This window comes from Lissotriton helveticus, chromosome 5_1, assembly GCF_964261635.1.
Source record: "Lissotriton helveticus chromosome 5_1, aLisHel1.1, whole genome shotgun sequence".
Lineage (NCBI taxonomy): Eukaryota > Metazoa > Chordata > Amphibia > Caudata > Salamandridae > Lissotriton > Lissotriton helveticus.
In genome coordinates this window covers 745,216,395-745,234,405 of record NC_136065.1, presented here as the reverse complement: position 1 = coordinate 745,234,405, position 18,011 = coordinate 745,216,395, and the positions used below count along the sequence as shown (strand labels likewise).

Genomic DNA, 18,011 nt, shown 5'->3' with positions numbered 1-18,011 from the left:
TCAAATTTACAGTACGGATTTAGAACAGGCAAGGGCACAACAGAGCAGGGTTTAAATCTGGCCCTAGTTATATCAAAGTACACCAGGGCAAAACAGGGAAACCTTTCTGTTACATTTGTGGACCTGAGCTCTACTTTCGATTGTGTGGACCATATGAAATTATGGTCCACACTAATCGATATGGGTATAGATGATCAAATACTCTCATTCATCAAGGAATTATACAGGGGTGCAGGCGCCAGGGTATGCTATGGTAGAATGGGAGAGTGCTCAGGCAGGTTCCCCATTAGGAGGGGTGTGAGACAGGGGTGCATACTAGCACCCCTTCTCTTCACCTTATATATAAATTCCATAGGCGAACATCTTAAGGAGTCACAGTTTGACTACCCGACCATTATGGGAACACCAGCACCATTATTTTTATACGCTGATGATGCCGCTAGTATGTCTAGAACTAGGGTCGGCCTACAGAGGGCTGTCTTGAAATTCACCAACTTCATGAGAGATAGAGGGCTTAAAGTTAATACCTCAAAAACTTACATCATGGTTTGTGGTCCTGGGACCAAGTGGGCACCCTGTCCAATTTTTCTTGATGGCCAGAGGATCGAGACTACGGATCAATTTCCCTACCTCGGAATACATTTTGATAGGAGGGGAAATTGGCACGCAGCCTTGAGTGCAAGAAACTTAGCCTTCTTCCGGGCAGTAGGCGCCCTGAAAAATTTTGCGGCAAAATTAGGGGGTAGACCCGTCAAAGAACTGATTCTGATTTATAAGGCTAAATGCATTTCCACAGCCATATATGGATCAGGCCTTTGGGGGATTGAGAATGCACAATTGATCCAACAAACTGAGAATCAGTTCCTCCAATATTTATTAGGGACCCCCAAATCGACGCCCATTTACATCGCACATATTGAACTGGGCTTACCGTATATTCTAGATGCCATAGAAATCGCACCCATACTATTATGGCACAAGGTATGGGTCACCCCATAAACATCGTTAAATAGAGATCTGATCTCCGATTGCCTCACCCTTGACGGAGCTAGTAACATCAAGTGGCTAGCCTAAGTTAAGAACATGCTTGCTGAGATTGGTCATCCTGAATATTTTTCGAGATCACCCAGCATGGAGCTAGTGGCTAGAAAATCACTGGCAAAAATGGCCCTAGACCACCTAGCTAGCAAGAGGTGGGGCTTGGAAAAAGCTAAAATCTCAGTTTTGGATTACCAGCAAATTACCATCAATGAAGGGCTCCAACGGTATCTTATAACTCAATCAAGCTGTTATGCTCGTATGCTATTGACCCGTTTCAGGCTTGGTACTTTTTTCCGCTTGACCACTTTTCCAGATTGTAACAACTGGTCAAGGGAGAACCTAGTATGCCCATTTGATGATACCTCTGTTCAATCAAACATTCATTGTATGTTATTTTGTAAATTTTATACTGTACCAAGGTTTTTTTTTTCTGAAACCTATTTTAAGGGCGTGGGGGTTTCGCAATTGTAGACCAGCTTTTATTAGGCTGCAACAGCTGGAAAATGACTCAGTTATCCATGCCGTATCTAGCTTTTTAAAACTAGTAATCAAGTTCAGAAATTCAATGTAAATAACCATGAGAACTAAACCTCTTTTTTAGATTTTGCGGCTTTTATCGGAATAGCATTGCTTATTATCGGCGAATGTTTTATAAATGTAACATTTTTAATTAATGTGTTAGGCACTTTTTATGTATGCTTTCATGATTTCAATTTTGAATATCGAATAAAGCTTTTTTTTAATTTGAATTTTGAAAATAAAGCTTTACAGAAACTTAATTCCGTTCATTATGAGAACACTCACACTTCAACCAACAAAGGTTACACGAACAGGTCAAATACAAGGATCTGCAACTAAAATAACTCCACAAACACTGAATGCAGTTATGGGTAAAATGCCCACTAAACGCAAACAAATGTCATTTTGGATAGCTCAGAAAATTACACAGTGAGCGACGATGTTCCCAAACACAAGCCTTCGAGAAAAGCACAGAATGCTAACAATCTGCTTACCAATGGGGTTAGCTCCCCCGATAGAGGATTGTGCCTCTTGTGGGACAGTTTTCACTGGCATTTATACCAGAACACAAGGCATCCCTTCAATAGCAGTAATACCAGACGTATGAGACAGATGCAGAATGAGTATGGAGCAGAACCTGCTCTGAACTTAGGGAGCATTATGTTAGCTAACATAAACGGGGAGGCAGCAGGAGGGGCAATACGCCAATGCCTGAGGGATTCCACTCCTATACAAGAGGAGCATGAATTGCCTACAATTATCAAAGATACAAACGCCAAATTAGGTAGAGATCATTTGGGAGCTAGAGCAACAAAACCAACTCATGGGTGGTCCTGAAATGGATAACACTAAGCAAGTACCTGATTTTTCTAAAAAGAAAAGGGGACAATATAAAACAAAAGAATGGAGACAATAGATCACAATCAAGGGGTGGATCTCCTTAACAGGAACTCTCCGAAAGGAGATACAACCGTAGGAATCGTGATAACAAAAAAAAACGAACAGGTATTAGGTTACTGATACATGTTCCTTTCGTTCCTTTCAGGGTTCATCAAAAAACTCAGAGCGGGAAGGACAGTGAGAACAGACCATAAGAATGGACCCAGTCCAGAGATACACACCATACTTTGGACTATAATTCCAAGAAAGAGGATAAACCAAAATGAAAACCTCAATTTAAAAAGAAGTTAGCAGGCCTTAAAATTAGAAATACCAAGGATACCGAGGACTCCACTTCTGAATGGGCTCTGACGATGATAGACAAAGCAGCAGAAGTAACAATAGCTTGCTAGAACCTGATGGAATATCTGGTGACAGCGGTGTTGAATGAACATATCCTGATACTAGGGTAAGTGTCCCACACCTGTTTTACGAAATAACATTCCAAATGGAGGGGGACAACCTCAGATAAATTAAAGGCCTCTTTTGGGAGAACCTGACCTTAGGATATGACATCCGTCTGGCTGAAAAAGATGGGCAGCCTGAGTTGGTTATGGATTGCCCTAAAGGGGAAACAGTAATTTTACCAGCTTTCTCTGACCTCGTTCCAGAATCACTGAAACATTCATAAGCGCAGGAGTGGGAGGTAGCATTAGCTACCTGCATTATACCGCAATCATGTAGAGTGGGATGCTAAGTCACTACATCATGTAATCCCAGTAAAAACTACTCCAACTCCACAGAGACAGTACTCAATAAAACAAGAAGCAAAAAAAACCTGTCAGGGAGATCTTAGAACAACTTGAATATCGAGATGTAATTGAGGATTGCACCTCCTCATTAAATAATCCTTTGTTTCCCGTAATTAAACCAGGTAATTCATATCGTCTAGTTTTAGAATACAGACCTTTAAATACATGCACAAAGACATTTTCAGTACAGAATGCACACAATGCCGCATTAATGAACAACATTGTGCGGAAGAAACACCACAAGATATCTCAAATGGATTTTTCTGCCAAAATATAGTGCCCGAACACAGAAATCTGACAGCATTTGAGACCTAGGCTCTCAGCATCAATTCTGTCGACAGCCCCAAGGATATAAGAATAGCCCTGGGTTGTTCTCAGCTAGGGTAACGGTTACTTAAAAATGTTGATGAGGAGGCATTGTCCTATGTGGATGATATTTATCTGACTGATGATGATTTATTGGATCATTTGACCAGGGTGAGCAACATAATTTTGGGGATTCGCCTCTGATTGCTACAAATGTAACTTTAAAAAAATCAAAAATAGCCTACCTCTGTGTCCAAGTTTTGGGATACGAGTAATCAAGTGAAGGGAAAAGCCGTATAGCTTATTTTTTAGACAAATGTGCACTGCTCCAACCTCCAAAGACTGAAAAATTTACAATCCGTTTTAGGATTTCTAAATTTTGGCAGAACATACGTTCTAGATTACCCAGAGAGAGTTGAACCTTTCTACGATGTAATCAGACCTGATTTTTCAATGAGACTTTGGACACAGGAACATACAGAAATCCTATGTTCCTTACAAGCTGACATGATAGCTTCAAAATACACATGTGTAAATACCACAAATCTAGTGATCAGTGTAATAGCGGATCAATCAGGATACACATACCTAACCTTCAATGAAGGCGAAAGAGTACCCATAGCATACAAATCACATTTGTACACAAACGCTGAAATGCACTTTGCTTCTTCAGAAAAAAATCTGACAGCAGAGAGAGAGTTCTGTCTCCGGGGAAACAAATAATTGTTGTATATACGGTACCGACCTTAGAGGCTGTTACAAAGTCAAGCGTTCCAAATGCAAAAGCTTTACATCCGCAATGGATACAATGGGCTAATTCTCTCACTGCAACAGATGTAGACTACAAATTTGATTCTACATTAAAAACACAATGGGATAGGAACAAGAATATCCTCTTCCGAATTAAATAGTGCCTCTAGATTAGTATGAATAAATTATTTACACTGACGGTTCTGCTCAGACTGCCATAGATAGTAAGTAGCAATGCAGTGCAGCTTGTGCGATTGTAAAAGGACGTATGTGGGAAGGTAAGTTCCATCCTAGCAAAACAAGAACACAGTCTCTCGGAGACTGCACGGCACAGCTGGCAGAATTAAAAAGCTCTACTACTGGCATTAATAAATACAGATCGGGAATCCCCCACACTTATAGTGTGTGATTCATTTTACTGTGTCGAATCTACAATGAATATCTTCACAACTGGGGTCGAATGGATTTAAAGACTCAAAAGGTTGCACAATAAAGCACAAATTGCTTTGGTAACAAGTGGCAGAACTGAAAAAAGACTTGCTGCGGGCTCACCTGATTCATACGCTGAGTCGTCAAAGTGAAGGCATTCACGTCGAAGGGAATTTATTGGCAGATGAAGCCGCAAAGGTGGCAGTACAATCTGCTGCCATAGCTCCAACCACTTGTTCTAATATGAGAATAGATGGATCCATAATGGTAGTTATCATTGCTTCAGGCGAAAACAGCAACGCCTTGCCAAAAAGCTTTCTGCTCAAGTACTCCTACAAGTTAGATGCAAAAAATCTTCTGTATGCTCAGATTCCAGGAGAGGGGGATAGAGTGATCCCAAACATGGATCATAGATTGTTTAATTCTAGCTGTACATGAGTGTTCAGGTCTGCACAATCAGAATTACCACAACAGCTTCTCTACTGAAGACACTTTATTGGTGGCCAGGTTTAACCAAACAGACAAAAGCATTTGTGCTTTAGTGCGACATCTTTCAGCAGATGAAGGGTCCAACCATAGCACAACCACTAAAAACGCCACTACTGATTTCAGACAGACCTCTTGCTACTGTCTATTTGGACCACTGTGGCCCCTTATACTCTGATGGGGCTTACAGGTATATCTTAGTGCCAGTGGATTTCTGCTCTAGATTCCTATGGGTTTGGCCTCAGCACTTGGCTGACGCTCAAACGGTTATAAAAGATTTGTGAGTCTTCATAGGGATACACGCAGATGGCACATTACATTCTGATTGTGGCCCGTGTTTAGCTCTAGGGCTTACAAGGAAGCCATGGGAAGTTTGGGTGTTGCATTGTGGTACTCCTCTCCATACCATCCTAAAGGAAATTTGGTTGTTGAAAGGAAAAAAACAGGACTTAAAGCACTCTTTAACAGCAGGGATATTAGGCTCGGTGGTAGTGTGGGTCAATCACCTATATGGGGTCCAGAGGGCACTTTATAACAGGCGAAGAAGTTCCCTAGGAGGCCATACTCCTTACAAGGTCATATTTGGGACGAGAATGTGGGTACCTGACCTTGATTGTGGCAGCACAGTGGTGGATTAAAAAACATTTGACATCGATAACCCTTTGGCTGTTTTACAGGAACTCAATTAATTCTGGGCACTACAAAGTAACCTGCAAGTAAAATGTACTGCCACTGGGGAAGTGAAATCGTCAATGCATAACCTGCCTTGATCCCAAAAGTCTGAGATCTGGTCAGAAAAAAGATTGGGGACAAGAAGGAATTTTGGTCATCCTGCAGAACGCCTGTGCCTGTCCTGGCTGTCGAAGGAACAAGAACAGTACTATTGCCTCTTGCTGGGAAAAAAGAAGAGATTTGTCTCCATTGATCTGATAAAACTGCAGTATTTGGCCGATCCTGAACAGTAGGCCACGTGGACTCCTGGGTAGCGGCTGCTCTCCTCTCGCTACCATACAGGAGGTTCACACAGAAAGACTAATAACATTTGAAGTTTCTACTCTACGAAGTAACAAAGTTACCAACAATGGGATGGAACTTGTGCCTGTTGAAATTGACCAACAACAAAATTAAAATGAAACTCTGAAGTACTGGGTTTTTCGGAACCCAGCGGTGTCAGGGTACACCCTAAGACTTAGAGTTCTACCTTCTCAGACCACAGAAACACAGAGTCTTCTAGGTGGAGTCAAAGATCGAATTTATTGGCTGCAACCAAGTAACAGGCGTCCTAGAAGTACACCACGGTGTATATTCTCAGGAGACTGCTCAATCTAACAAAGTCAGGCTTCTCTTTTTATACAAAATATTACGCTTTAGGCAAACATTCTTCACATTACTGTTGACCATTCACATGTTTTCACTACAAAGGAAAAGCAGAGTCATGATGACAAGCCCATATTTCAGTTCGTCCATCCCACAATAAATTATCCGGCAAGGCCCAGTATTTTCATCAGATATCGACGGACCCCCAATAAAAACGGGCACCTCCTCATCGTAAAGCGAGTCATAAAGAAAGGAGCAGGGACAGGTGTGTGTAAGATTAGGCAAGGTTTGTGTGCGATGAAAAAGGTTTATGGTAGGCTGTGCCTTGATGCTATCTCGATCGGCCAAGGAGGAAAGGAACTGACCGAACAGGCTTGGCATGGGGCAGTGGAGTCAGCTTGCCCAGGTCGCAGAGAAGTCAGCGAAGGTGTACGTGTCCTTTAGGAGCACGTTTGGCTTTAGTCATCGGCCTATGTGAGGGCAACTCACAAAATGGCTGCCATACACAAAATGGAACCCGAGGGTTCAGGACTAAAACTACGATTTCAGGGTGATTTAGTCACTCGAACATAATGAAAATGCTTGTGCATAGTGTACTAGCCATTCTCGGTCTACTGATATCAACATCGTCATGCTACGATGATGTTTATAACAAGGGTCCAGAATTTTAAGTACTACAGACCCTCCTTTTGCCCTTACATAGGCAATTAACCTATACTCATGCTAATCTGAGTCCAGGTCGATATTCATAAAGTCATTGAGATGTTGCTGTAGCATCATCCTATTGCTTAGCTCGTCTCTTGATACAGGTTTCCTTACACATGAGGTAGCACAGAGGCCACATGTTGCAGGAGCACACTGTACGCACAGACAGAACAGGAAAAGGATAGCTAAGATCACCCCAATGACCATCAGAATTTTCCAACCCCAGGCGGATATCAGTTCCCAGAACCATCCCATCAATGACCAATCTCCTTTATCCACATGAATAGATTCGGAAATTTTATGCAGTTTGAAAATGGCCTGGTACACTTTCGGAGCATTGTCTGGAATGAAAACACAGCAACTTGATTGGATCACTCTACATACCCCACCTCGGTCTGCAAGTATGACGTCTGACGCGACCCTGTTCTGAAGGGTCATAAGACGATCCGACTGGAGCTCAGCAGTCAAGTTACTAAGGGCACCAGCAGTTTCAATTACGGTGGACTCTACCACCCTCGTCAATTGACTTATATTCCTGCTGTTCACCATGGGTCCCCAAAACGGCAGAAAACCTTTCACAAAGTCTCCAATTTCTTGTCCTGCAGTGTCTTCTTTACTCAAGACACCTCTAACTATCCTTGTCTTATGGTAGTCTGCCGCAGCTGTGTAGGTGGGAGGCAACAGGAACGAAACAAAACATGTGCCCGAAAAGTCAGGGGGCAACCATGTATAGGCTCTATCATGGCAGATGAAATATGTACCCTTAGCTGCTAGAAACGAAGGGGAAGTCTGAGACGCAAAAACATACGTTTCAGTACAGATACTCTTCCCTAACTGAGCTCCGGGATTCTTGCCATTACCTTGCAGACATAGGTGACCCTGATGGGGTACAATCCAAATCGGGGAAGATCTCTTAGCTTGCTGTTTCTCACTCAGAGTAACTCCATATCCGGTCACGTTCCATCCTATATATACAAGTGTCTCATCTCTCGGGATAGTCTCATAGGAAATATCTTCCTTAATCATGTCTACTATACCCTTAACTAGAGCACTATTTTTAGGACTGTCTTTCACAGAACGTAGGGGGAAAACTTCATGTGCGTAGATAAACATTGTTCTGTATGCCCACACAGAACCATTATGGCTGAAAGGCAGGACTAAATAAGGGATACCTTTGTCCGTAGTGTGAGGCATAAGGCCACAAACCCAACAGTTAGTCGTGTTCACCACTAGTTGGTGTTGGTGTAAAAGCTGAACGAAAGAGTTATTAATAAACTCTAATCTCCTAGTGGATTCATGTTCAGGAAGGGGGTGAAAAGAATGTGAAGAAACAGTAGGAGGAGGTATGGGCGGTGTAGTGGGTGCAAATGTCACTTGTAAAGAAAACAGAACATATCCTGTTAAAAACATCATTACACTGAATAAAATATAAATGCATATTATCAAAAAGCGTTTCTTGGTCATCATTTTACATATTTTGGCTTTAAAGTTCATTGTTTTGGCAGGTCTCTCCATCTCGAAAAACTCCATCCTCTCTAAAATGCTGCTCGCGATGGTAGGGTGTTCTATGCTAAGGAATGCTTCTGTCAGTCATGGGCAACTCCCTTAGACCAACCAGAACTGTCGACCTAACGTCTTCAGCTGCACCCCAAAGACTTTGGGCAACCGCGACCCTACAGCGGAACCCGGATAATGGTTCGAAAAACAAAAATAAAAAAGTTTTTCAGATGAGAGAGCTGCACTTTCAAAAATAGCAATAGAAAAGGCAATTTTTATTAGTTCATAGTTCTCGGCCTCAGATTATATCTTTTCTTTCCATGTATTGTTTGGTCTCGGAACAGGAGTTCAGGCTCTGTAGTGTCCAATCGAATTGACGTTGGTACAGTTTGTTGCAAAATATTGTCACTCTCTTTTTCAGAAATTGTTCCTTTTATACGTGCATCACTGAAAGGCAGAAAACGAGGCACAGTTTCAGTCTCTGAGTCGGCGACACCCTCCTGGACCCACTGGTCGTACGGCAGAGGCAAAGGTACCCTCTTGCAGTGTACACCATGGATTCAGTGTTTCTTCCCTTCCACTCGAACAGCTGATCTTGTTGAGAGAAGAACTAGATGGGGTCCTGTCCACCGGGGCTGGTCATTCTTTGTTCGCTGAAAATTCTTGACCACCCAGGATCCAGGATCGATGGGGTGTCCTGGAGCTTCAGAGACCTGAGGCAGAGTATCGTGAACCTGTTGGTGTAAAACACGCAATTTAGCCGTCAATTCATACAAGTAATCAAGCAAAACAGGGTGTTCGATTTCACTGAATTTTGTCGGCCTTGGCACTCCCCATATGTTGGCCGGACGGCCGAACACTATTTCATGTGGACTAAGTCCCACTCGTGAATGCACAGTCATTCTTGTTGATAGGAGTGCTAGAGGCAGAGCGTCAGGCCATTTAAGATCAGTGCTTGCTTGAATCTTGGCCAGTTTTAACTTTAGCGTGCCATTATAGCATTCTACTAGTCCAGCTGATTGGGGGTGATTTGCAGCGTGAAATTTCTGTTGGATGCCTAGCCCTTCGCATACTTTCTTCATCACTCGACCCACAAATTCACTCCCATTGTCATTCCAGACCATTCTCGGCATTCCAAATCTAGGGAAGAATTCTTTGACGAGAGCTTTAGCTGTGGATAAGGCAGTGTTGTCTTTTAGGGGATATGCTTCTACCCATCTTGAAAAGGCACAAACAACGAGTACGTATTTCAAATTGTTGCACCTTTCCATGTGGATGAAATCTAGCTGCAAAACCTCGAACGGGTACTTTGGAGGTGCAAAATGACCAGCTGGAGTTGGGGTTCCCCTACCAGGATTGTGTTTCAGACATACCATGCAATTCTTGACAACATACTCTGCACACTTGGGAATTCCAGCATTTTGCCATACTGGAGCCAACAACTTACAAATCCCTTTCACGCTGATATGAGCCATTCCATGGGCCATTGTAACCACTGCAAGCACGTACGCATCGGGTAACAACCATCGCTGATGCTCTGACAATTCAATCCAACAACCATTTGCATCCAATTTACCCGTGCTCTCTCTCCACACGCTCAATTCTTTCTCCGTAGCTTCAGCTTGGATAGACTTCACACTCTCAATCGTATCTTCACACATTCCAACGTCACCAACCCATCTTGCAGGGCCTGCAACATACATTCGACTCATCACATCCCTTGCTGTTTCTTTTGCAACTTTGTCAGCAAATGCATTACCACGACCAACATCATCAGTCACCTTCTTGTGTGCACTGCACTTCACAATCGCAACTTGTAACGGCAAGGTCAGCGACTCGAGAAGCTCATTTACCAACTGACCATGCTGTATCTTAGCTCCATGCGAAGTCAGGAATCCACGTTCTTTCCACAATCGTCCAAAACTGTGAGCCACACCAAATGCATACTGGCTGTCGGTATGTATGGTCACTTTCATTCCTTTCGACAACACACATGCTCGTGTAAGTGCAATCAACTCTGCTGCTTGAGCTGAATTATGTGGAATATGTGCAGTTTCAACAATCGTATGCAAAGTTGTGACGGCATATGCCGCAGTCGTATCACCATTCGGAAGCTTGAAGCATGAACCATCCACCCATAAGGTACCATCACACTTCACAAGAGGAGTGTCATAGAGATCTACTCTCCCTTTCGTTTAATCTTCTGTTCTGAGAAAGCAATCATGTTGTTCAGAAGCATCAAACTCTTCTACCATCGGCAATAACGTAGCTGGATTAAGCGTGTTGCATCTTTTTATGTGCACATGCCTCGCTAACAATGTAAACTCGTAACCTGACAGTCGAGCACTAGTTAAGTGCTGTGTCTTGGTTCTGTTTAACAACATGTCCACTGCATGTGGAACCATCACAATCAATGTGTTATTCATCACTAAACCAGCAGACTGTCGAATAGAAACAGCCGCTGCCGCTGTGGCTCTCAGGCAATTCGGCAACGCTTTAGCTACCGGGTCCAAAGTCGACGAAAAATACGCGCATGGACGCTGCTTGTTTCCGAACAACTGTGTCAACACTGATAATGCACAACCTTCTTTCTCATGGACATACAATGTAAAGGGCTTACTGTAGTCGGGGGTACCCAACACAGGAGCCGAACATAATGCATCGCGTAATTCGGAAAAACTTTTCTGACAATCTTCAGACCACGGAATGGGATTCGGTGTGTCTTTACACGTTAATGCCACCAAGGGTTTGGCCAGCAAAGAAAAATTCGGTATCCATTGTCTGCAATATGATGTAACACCCAAGAAAGCACGTACTTCTCTCTGTGTCCTTGGCACACTCAATTTCGCTATTGCCTGAATTCTCTCTGGGGTCAGTTTCCTTCCCTCCTTCGATAAGAGATGACCTAAGTAGGTCACTTCTTGTCGACAATATTGCAATTTCGAAAGAGACACTTTGTGATGCAACTCACATAGATGACGCAACAATGACAACGTGACTTCTTTACAAATCTCCTTAGTATCAGCAGCGATGAGTAAATCGTCAACGTACTGGACAAGGGTAGCACCATCTGGTAAAACAATCGTATCAAGCTGTGTCTTTGGAGCTTGACTATATATTGATGGACTTTCACAGTAGCCCTGGGGAGCACGTTTAAAGCGGAAGCTTTGACCTCCTAAACTGAATCCAAAAATATCCCTGCTCTCCTCGGCAATCGGGATGCTGAAGAAAGCATTCTTCAAGTCAATCACCGAGAACCAGGTCGTGGAAGCTGGAATCCTAGTCAACAAGGCAGTTATATCAGGTACAACTGGAAATTGTGGCACAACGATCATGTTGACCTCTCTAAGATCAATCACAATCCGGTAAACAGGTGGCTGAGAAGGATCAGTACGCTTCAAAATAGGCAGAACAGGACTATTGCAGATGTTACCTCTTGTCTATTCAATCACATCTTTGTCAATTAAATCATAAATGATCGCTAGCAACGCTTTTTCACCTTCATTGGAAATCTTGTATTGGGGAATACGTGGCATTTTCACATTGGCTTTTAGTGTCACCACATATGGCGGTATTTCCAAAAGACCCACATCATTAGGACAAGTAGCCCAAAGAATATCAGGAAGAGACGACAACTCTGTCGGGAGTTTGTCCTTCGACAAATACATTGGAGAGATCACCTTCTTACCCAGGGTAAGTTGTACTCCCGAAGGAGAACAGTACAATGTCGCATACAATCGCTTCAACAGATCCAATCCCAACAGGTTTTCACCAAAACCTGTTGTCAAAATAAGGGGTGCTTCGAATTCACATGGTCCAACAGAAAGGGACATAGGACTAGAAACTGGGTTTCTAACCGGGGCGCCAGAAAAACCTACGGAAAGATTCATTTCGCCAGACAAAGGTGCGCCAGGGAGTTTAGAGTGCATAATAGAACTCTTTGTAGCACCAGTATCCAACAGAAAAGGCTCTGACACACCTGATGTAATCACCTCAACGTAAGGTCCACTCTGATCTACTGGAACTGAAACAACTCCCTCTCTTTGTCTATGGCTGTCCTAGCAACCATTACCTTCCATATTCTCATCTTCGGCATAGTAGTCATCAGCATAGTACTGAGTCGTCCTACCAGATGCGTTATTCTGCTGATCAAAACTATTCATTGAATTCTGAGGCGGAAGGGGACGTGTGTTCTGGGGGACATTTCCACGTCCTCTACCTCTAGGAGCTTGTTGAACACCTCGACCTCTTGTGCCAGAAACACCATTCGCGCGCTGTATCAAAATAGGGCAACTATACTTGAAATGACCTTCTTCCTTACAATAGGAACACTGATTTGGACCTACAGGGACACGTGGTTGAGTATACTCGATTCTTTGTGAGTTCCTCTGAAACTGTTGAGGTTGCTGATAGTTACTCTGACTACCACCACCACGTGGCGGATACGCTTGCTGTAAAAGAACCTTCGTCTTTAACTCTTTCGTTTTCTTGTCTGCTCTATCTTTCTCGTCTTTATCTCGATTTTCATAATATTGTGCAGTAGCCAATATTTGTGCTGAAGAGGAAACGGCCCACGAACTCTCTGAATCTTTTAACTTCTTACACAACTCTGGAAGCAAATTGTGCACAAATTTATCGACGAACAACCGTTGACCACCTTCTGTGCTCATGTCTTGACCACTGTGGTCAACAAACGTCTCTTCAAACCAGGTGAAGAAATCAGACACCGTTTCATCTTTCTTCTGCTTACACGTAGACAATTTATCCCAATTCACACGCATCGCAGGCATTATAGTTTTCATGTAATCAATTATTCTACCAGGGAGATCTTCTACTAAAGGCTTAGGTTTAGCACCACCAACTTGTCGGCCATCTGCAGCAGTAATATTAGCCCATGAGTCACCTAACTCTTGATCATGATCTGCATGATGAATCTTTCCCCATAAAGGCTGTGGAACAACGTTCCCAAACAACATGTCTATATCAGCTAGATTCATGATGCATGAACCTGCAGTTTGTGACAACTCCTTGTAATACCCTGCAGGATTTTTACACGGATCAGGCAATGTCTGTTTAAGGGCTAAGACTTCAGCTCGCTTCCATGGAACATGTACCCACACACGCTGAAAATGTGCTGGAACAGCATCAATGTTATTACCTACATCAGCCGCAACGGCGTCCTTCCATACCGGAGGAACTTCTCTCATGGGGTACTGTCTTACCTTCTTCTTAACAGTGGAATCAAACAATGAACGAGAAACACCTTCACTCCTAAAAGATAGCAATGTCGCAACCGCTTTCTCAACATCTGAACCCACAATCGTGCCTTTTGAAAACTCGAACCGTACACGGCTCAACTCGGGCGGATTAGGCTCCAAATCATTTTCCTCTAAATCCTCACACAGAAAAACACAAATTTTCTAAAAAACTTATCTCTGCTTCGGTGCTTCCCCCTGATGGAAGACATCCATAACAGACTCTAGATCATAACCCGTTGAGTCAGTGACCCATTTACGTGCCAAATAATTCAACGTTTCTTTCTCTCTTGAATCAGGCAGTTGACTACGCAACTGTTTACGCTCTGAGGTAGGGGTCGTACTTGTCGCCCCAAAGAAAGGATATAGAAGATTAGTGACCGTGCTAGCCACTCTTTGTCGAACAGAGGGAGAAGTCGATGAAAAGACAAGCGGAAAAGCAGGGTGAGGCAAGGCAGATGCAGAGGCAGTGTCAGGAGGAATACCAGGAGTGGGAGTCGATATAGTAGTCAAAGTTGTAGGAAGTAAAGGTAAAGCAGATGTCAAAGGCGGTGGCCCTTGAGGAGGCTGCACCGGAGGAATAGGAACCAACTGAAGAGCAGCTGGTAGTTGTAGAGGAGCAGGAGGCAATACAACCAAAGGTTGCGCAGCTAAAGGTTGCGGAGGTGCCGTAGCATTCTGCGCATACGGGGGTGGCGAACTCAACAAATGCGACATTAGGGGATCTTTCTCAAGTTCTTTTGCTGCATCTTGCTGAAGAGGCGGCAAAACTGGATAGCATTTATCACCATTTTACGTTGCCTGTGCAACTGCTCACTCATCTGTTCTTGTTCGTTATCATTGTACTGCATAGCAGCTTGCATTATCAATATACACCTTTCTCTCTTATTTTTCTTCGCTAGTTTAATTTCTTTCTGTTTGGCTTCCTTACGCCATAGGCGGAAAGAGTCAAACATCGCCGGCCGGGCTTTCTTCTTAAAAAGTTTGACCTCGAGGTTGTCCAGTATTTCCGTGTCAAAACTACCGTATTGGGGCCATTTTAAAACACCATCCTTTCTGGTGTATTTGATCCATACTTCATTATATGTGATAGGTCCTACGCCATGTTTCACATACAGTTCATACGTTGGAGTTTCAATCGGAGGAACCGGACACGAGTCCTCCAATCGGGAATCCCTATTATTACAACCAAGACAAAACAAATTTCCAAGTCTGCTAAGACCAGGCATCTTCGCTCTCTAGTCTAGCTTCAAACTTCAAAGGATTATCGAATACGATAGTCTCATGAATACACGAGTCCCTCGGCTTTGGTACTTGCAAGTTCCAAATCAAAGATCCCAAGGGGATACCCAAACTAAGAACCAAACTAAGGACTGGGAGACGCTCCAGTTATACTTAACTGAGGTATCGATGACGTCACCAGAAGACTCGTCTATCGTTTCGCTCTACCAATCATCAAGGGTCCAAAGCAGGGCGATAGCCAGGGCAGCAGTCCTTCGTAGCCGTCGGGAAGCGAGGAACCTCGCAGCAAAGACTTTCGGACCACGTCGACATACAGGGGTCGATGAAGTGGCGGCCTTCCTCCAGAATTTTCACACGAAGCTCCTCACGAACCTCTGGCTTGGACCGGGACCGTTGGAATCGCCCAATGTTGGGCGCCAATTGAAGTACTGGGTTTTTCGGAACCCAGCGGTGTCAGGGTACACCCTAAGACTTCGAGTTCTACCTGCTCAGACCACAGAAACACAGAGTCTTCTAGGTGGAGTCAAAGATCGAATTTATTGACTGCAACCAAGTAACAGGCGTCCTAGAAGTACAACACGGTGTATATTCTCAGGAGACTGCTCAATCTAACAAAGTCAGGCTTCTTTTTTTATACAAAATATTACGCTTTAGGCAAACATTCTTCACATTACTGTTGACCATTCACATGTTTTCACTACAAAGGAAAAGCAGAGTCATGATGACAAGCCCATATTCCAGTTCGTCCAGCCCACAATAAATTATCCGGCAAGGCCCAGTATTTTCATCAGATATCGACGGACCCCCAATAAAAACGGGCACCTCCTCATCGTAAAGCAAGTCATAAAGAAAGGAGCAGGGACAGGTGTGTGTAAGATTAGGCAAGGTTTGTGTGCGATGAAAAAGGTTTATGGTAGGCTGTGCCTTGATGCTATCTCGATCGGCCAAGGAGGAAAGGAACTGACCGAACAGGCTTGGCCTGGGGCAGTGGAGTCAGCTTGCCCAGGTCGCAGAGAAGTCAGCGAAGGTGTACGTGTCCTTTAGGAGCGCGTTTGGCTTTAGTTATCGGCCTATGTGAGGGCAACTCACAAAATGGCTGCCATACACAAAATGGAACCCGAGGGTTCAGGACGAAAACTACGATTTCAGGGTGATTTCGTCACTCGAATATAACGAAAATGCTTGTGCATAGTGTACTAGCCATTCTCAGTCTTCTGATATCAAAATAGTCATGCTACGATGATGTTTATAACACGGGTCCAGAATTTTAAGTAATACAACTCATATCAGTTCGGCCTAACACTGACTTCTACATCAATATGCCTTTACAAAAAGACATCTGCAAGTTCAACTAAACCTGCTGAGCTACCAAAGATAGATTAAACTGCATCTGGCTACTTCTTCGATTTCAACACTTTTTTCCCTCTGGATCCAAGTGAACGTGAGTCACCGCCAGCTCATTTCCCGTAAAAAACAACTTCATGATTTCTACATTTTTCTGAAAAAGACATACCTAGTCACACCATGACTACAGTTCTGGATAATAACTGGAATACTGTTCCTACTATTTTGGATAGGTTTGTCACTGTCTTTTTCGTACTCGTGAATGGACACTATCTCCCAGAACTCTCCGCTGTATCACATGTGAACTTGGTACTGAAAGCTCATACATCATCTCATCATGAAAAGAGAGACCTGTCATATGTTAACGTTACAGCAGTTCTAGTTCCTGAGTGAATAGTTTGAGATAGGGTTTCATATGATGTATTTGGTCCCATTGAACTTTTAAAAATACTACATGTATTCAAAATTTCATTAAATTATATCACCTCCAGTAGATATTCCGACGATTGGGATTTTGAAACTGTTAATAATATGTTGTCTGATTTAGAACTGTGTGCAGCATTTACAAAAAATTAAATGTCTTATGACTCATCTGATTTTGATACCATGTAATGTTACCAACATTATGATCATCACTTTCTGCATAGAACAAGTGCACCACGTAATGTTTTTACATACCATCAATATGCCCACTGCCCACAACCACCTAAAGGTACTATACAAACATTTGCAGAGGTTTGCTTACTTTTCTGGGTTTAATACAAAAGATCCACTCTCGTATTATTATAAGCTCGGATCTACATCTGCAAAGTAAAGTATGCTGACTAACACAAAACAGATATACTCTGCATCCTTTATTGCCCAACTGTCTGAACAGGGTTTCAACTTATGGAAAGACACTATAGACATTAAAGTCTGAGGTACTATTTAGGGCAGTTGATTTTCCTGAAAGACATAGTGCAACAGGCTTCCTGTCTTGAGTTAGCCAAGATTAAGGACTTTAACACACCACGTATTCCCTCACCTTCACACTTGGAGGGATGGCAGAACTATACAGAAAGTGGTGAGGGTATGCTCGATGACATCATGCATAACGTTTAATACAATTAAACAGACACCAATTGGAAGGGATGGTTAGTTTGGCCTATCAAAACAAATAAGTGTCAGTCGAGATTCAGTGGTACCACCAAAGGGTTTAGTATCCTAAGGCCAGACTTGCGCTATGTACACTGAGAACACCCAGGGGTGCTGACCAGTGTTCCCAGGAAGCTGCGCGCAAGTGCGCACGCGCACATCTTTCACTCCGAGCGCGCAGTCTCCTGTTTGAAGCGCACACACAGCAGATCCCTCGAAGCGTTCGCATTGCTGGGACTGGCAGGAGATAAGTTTGCTTTTTTTACTGGCAGCCTGTGCACGCATTCAGCAGTAA

At 43.3% G+C, this 18,011-nt stretch overlaps 1 protein-coding gene across 1 annotated transcript in view; it reads left to right on the top strand.

Annotated features, from left to right (window-relative positions):
• Positions 1–18,011, top strand: part of KIFBP (kinesin family binding protein) — a 940,192-nt gene that overhangs the window by 430,522 nt on the left and 491,659 nt on the right. The gene's annotated exons all lie outside the window — the stretch shown is intronic.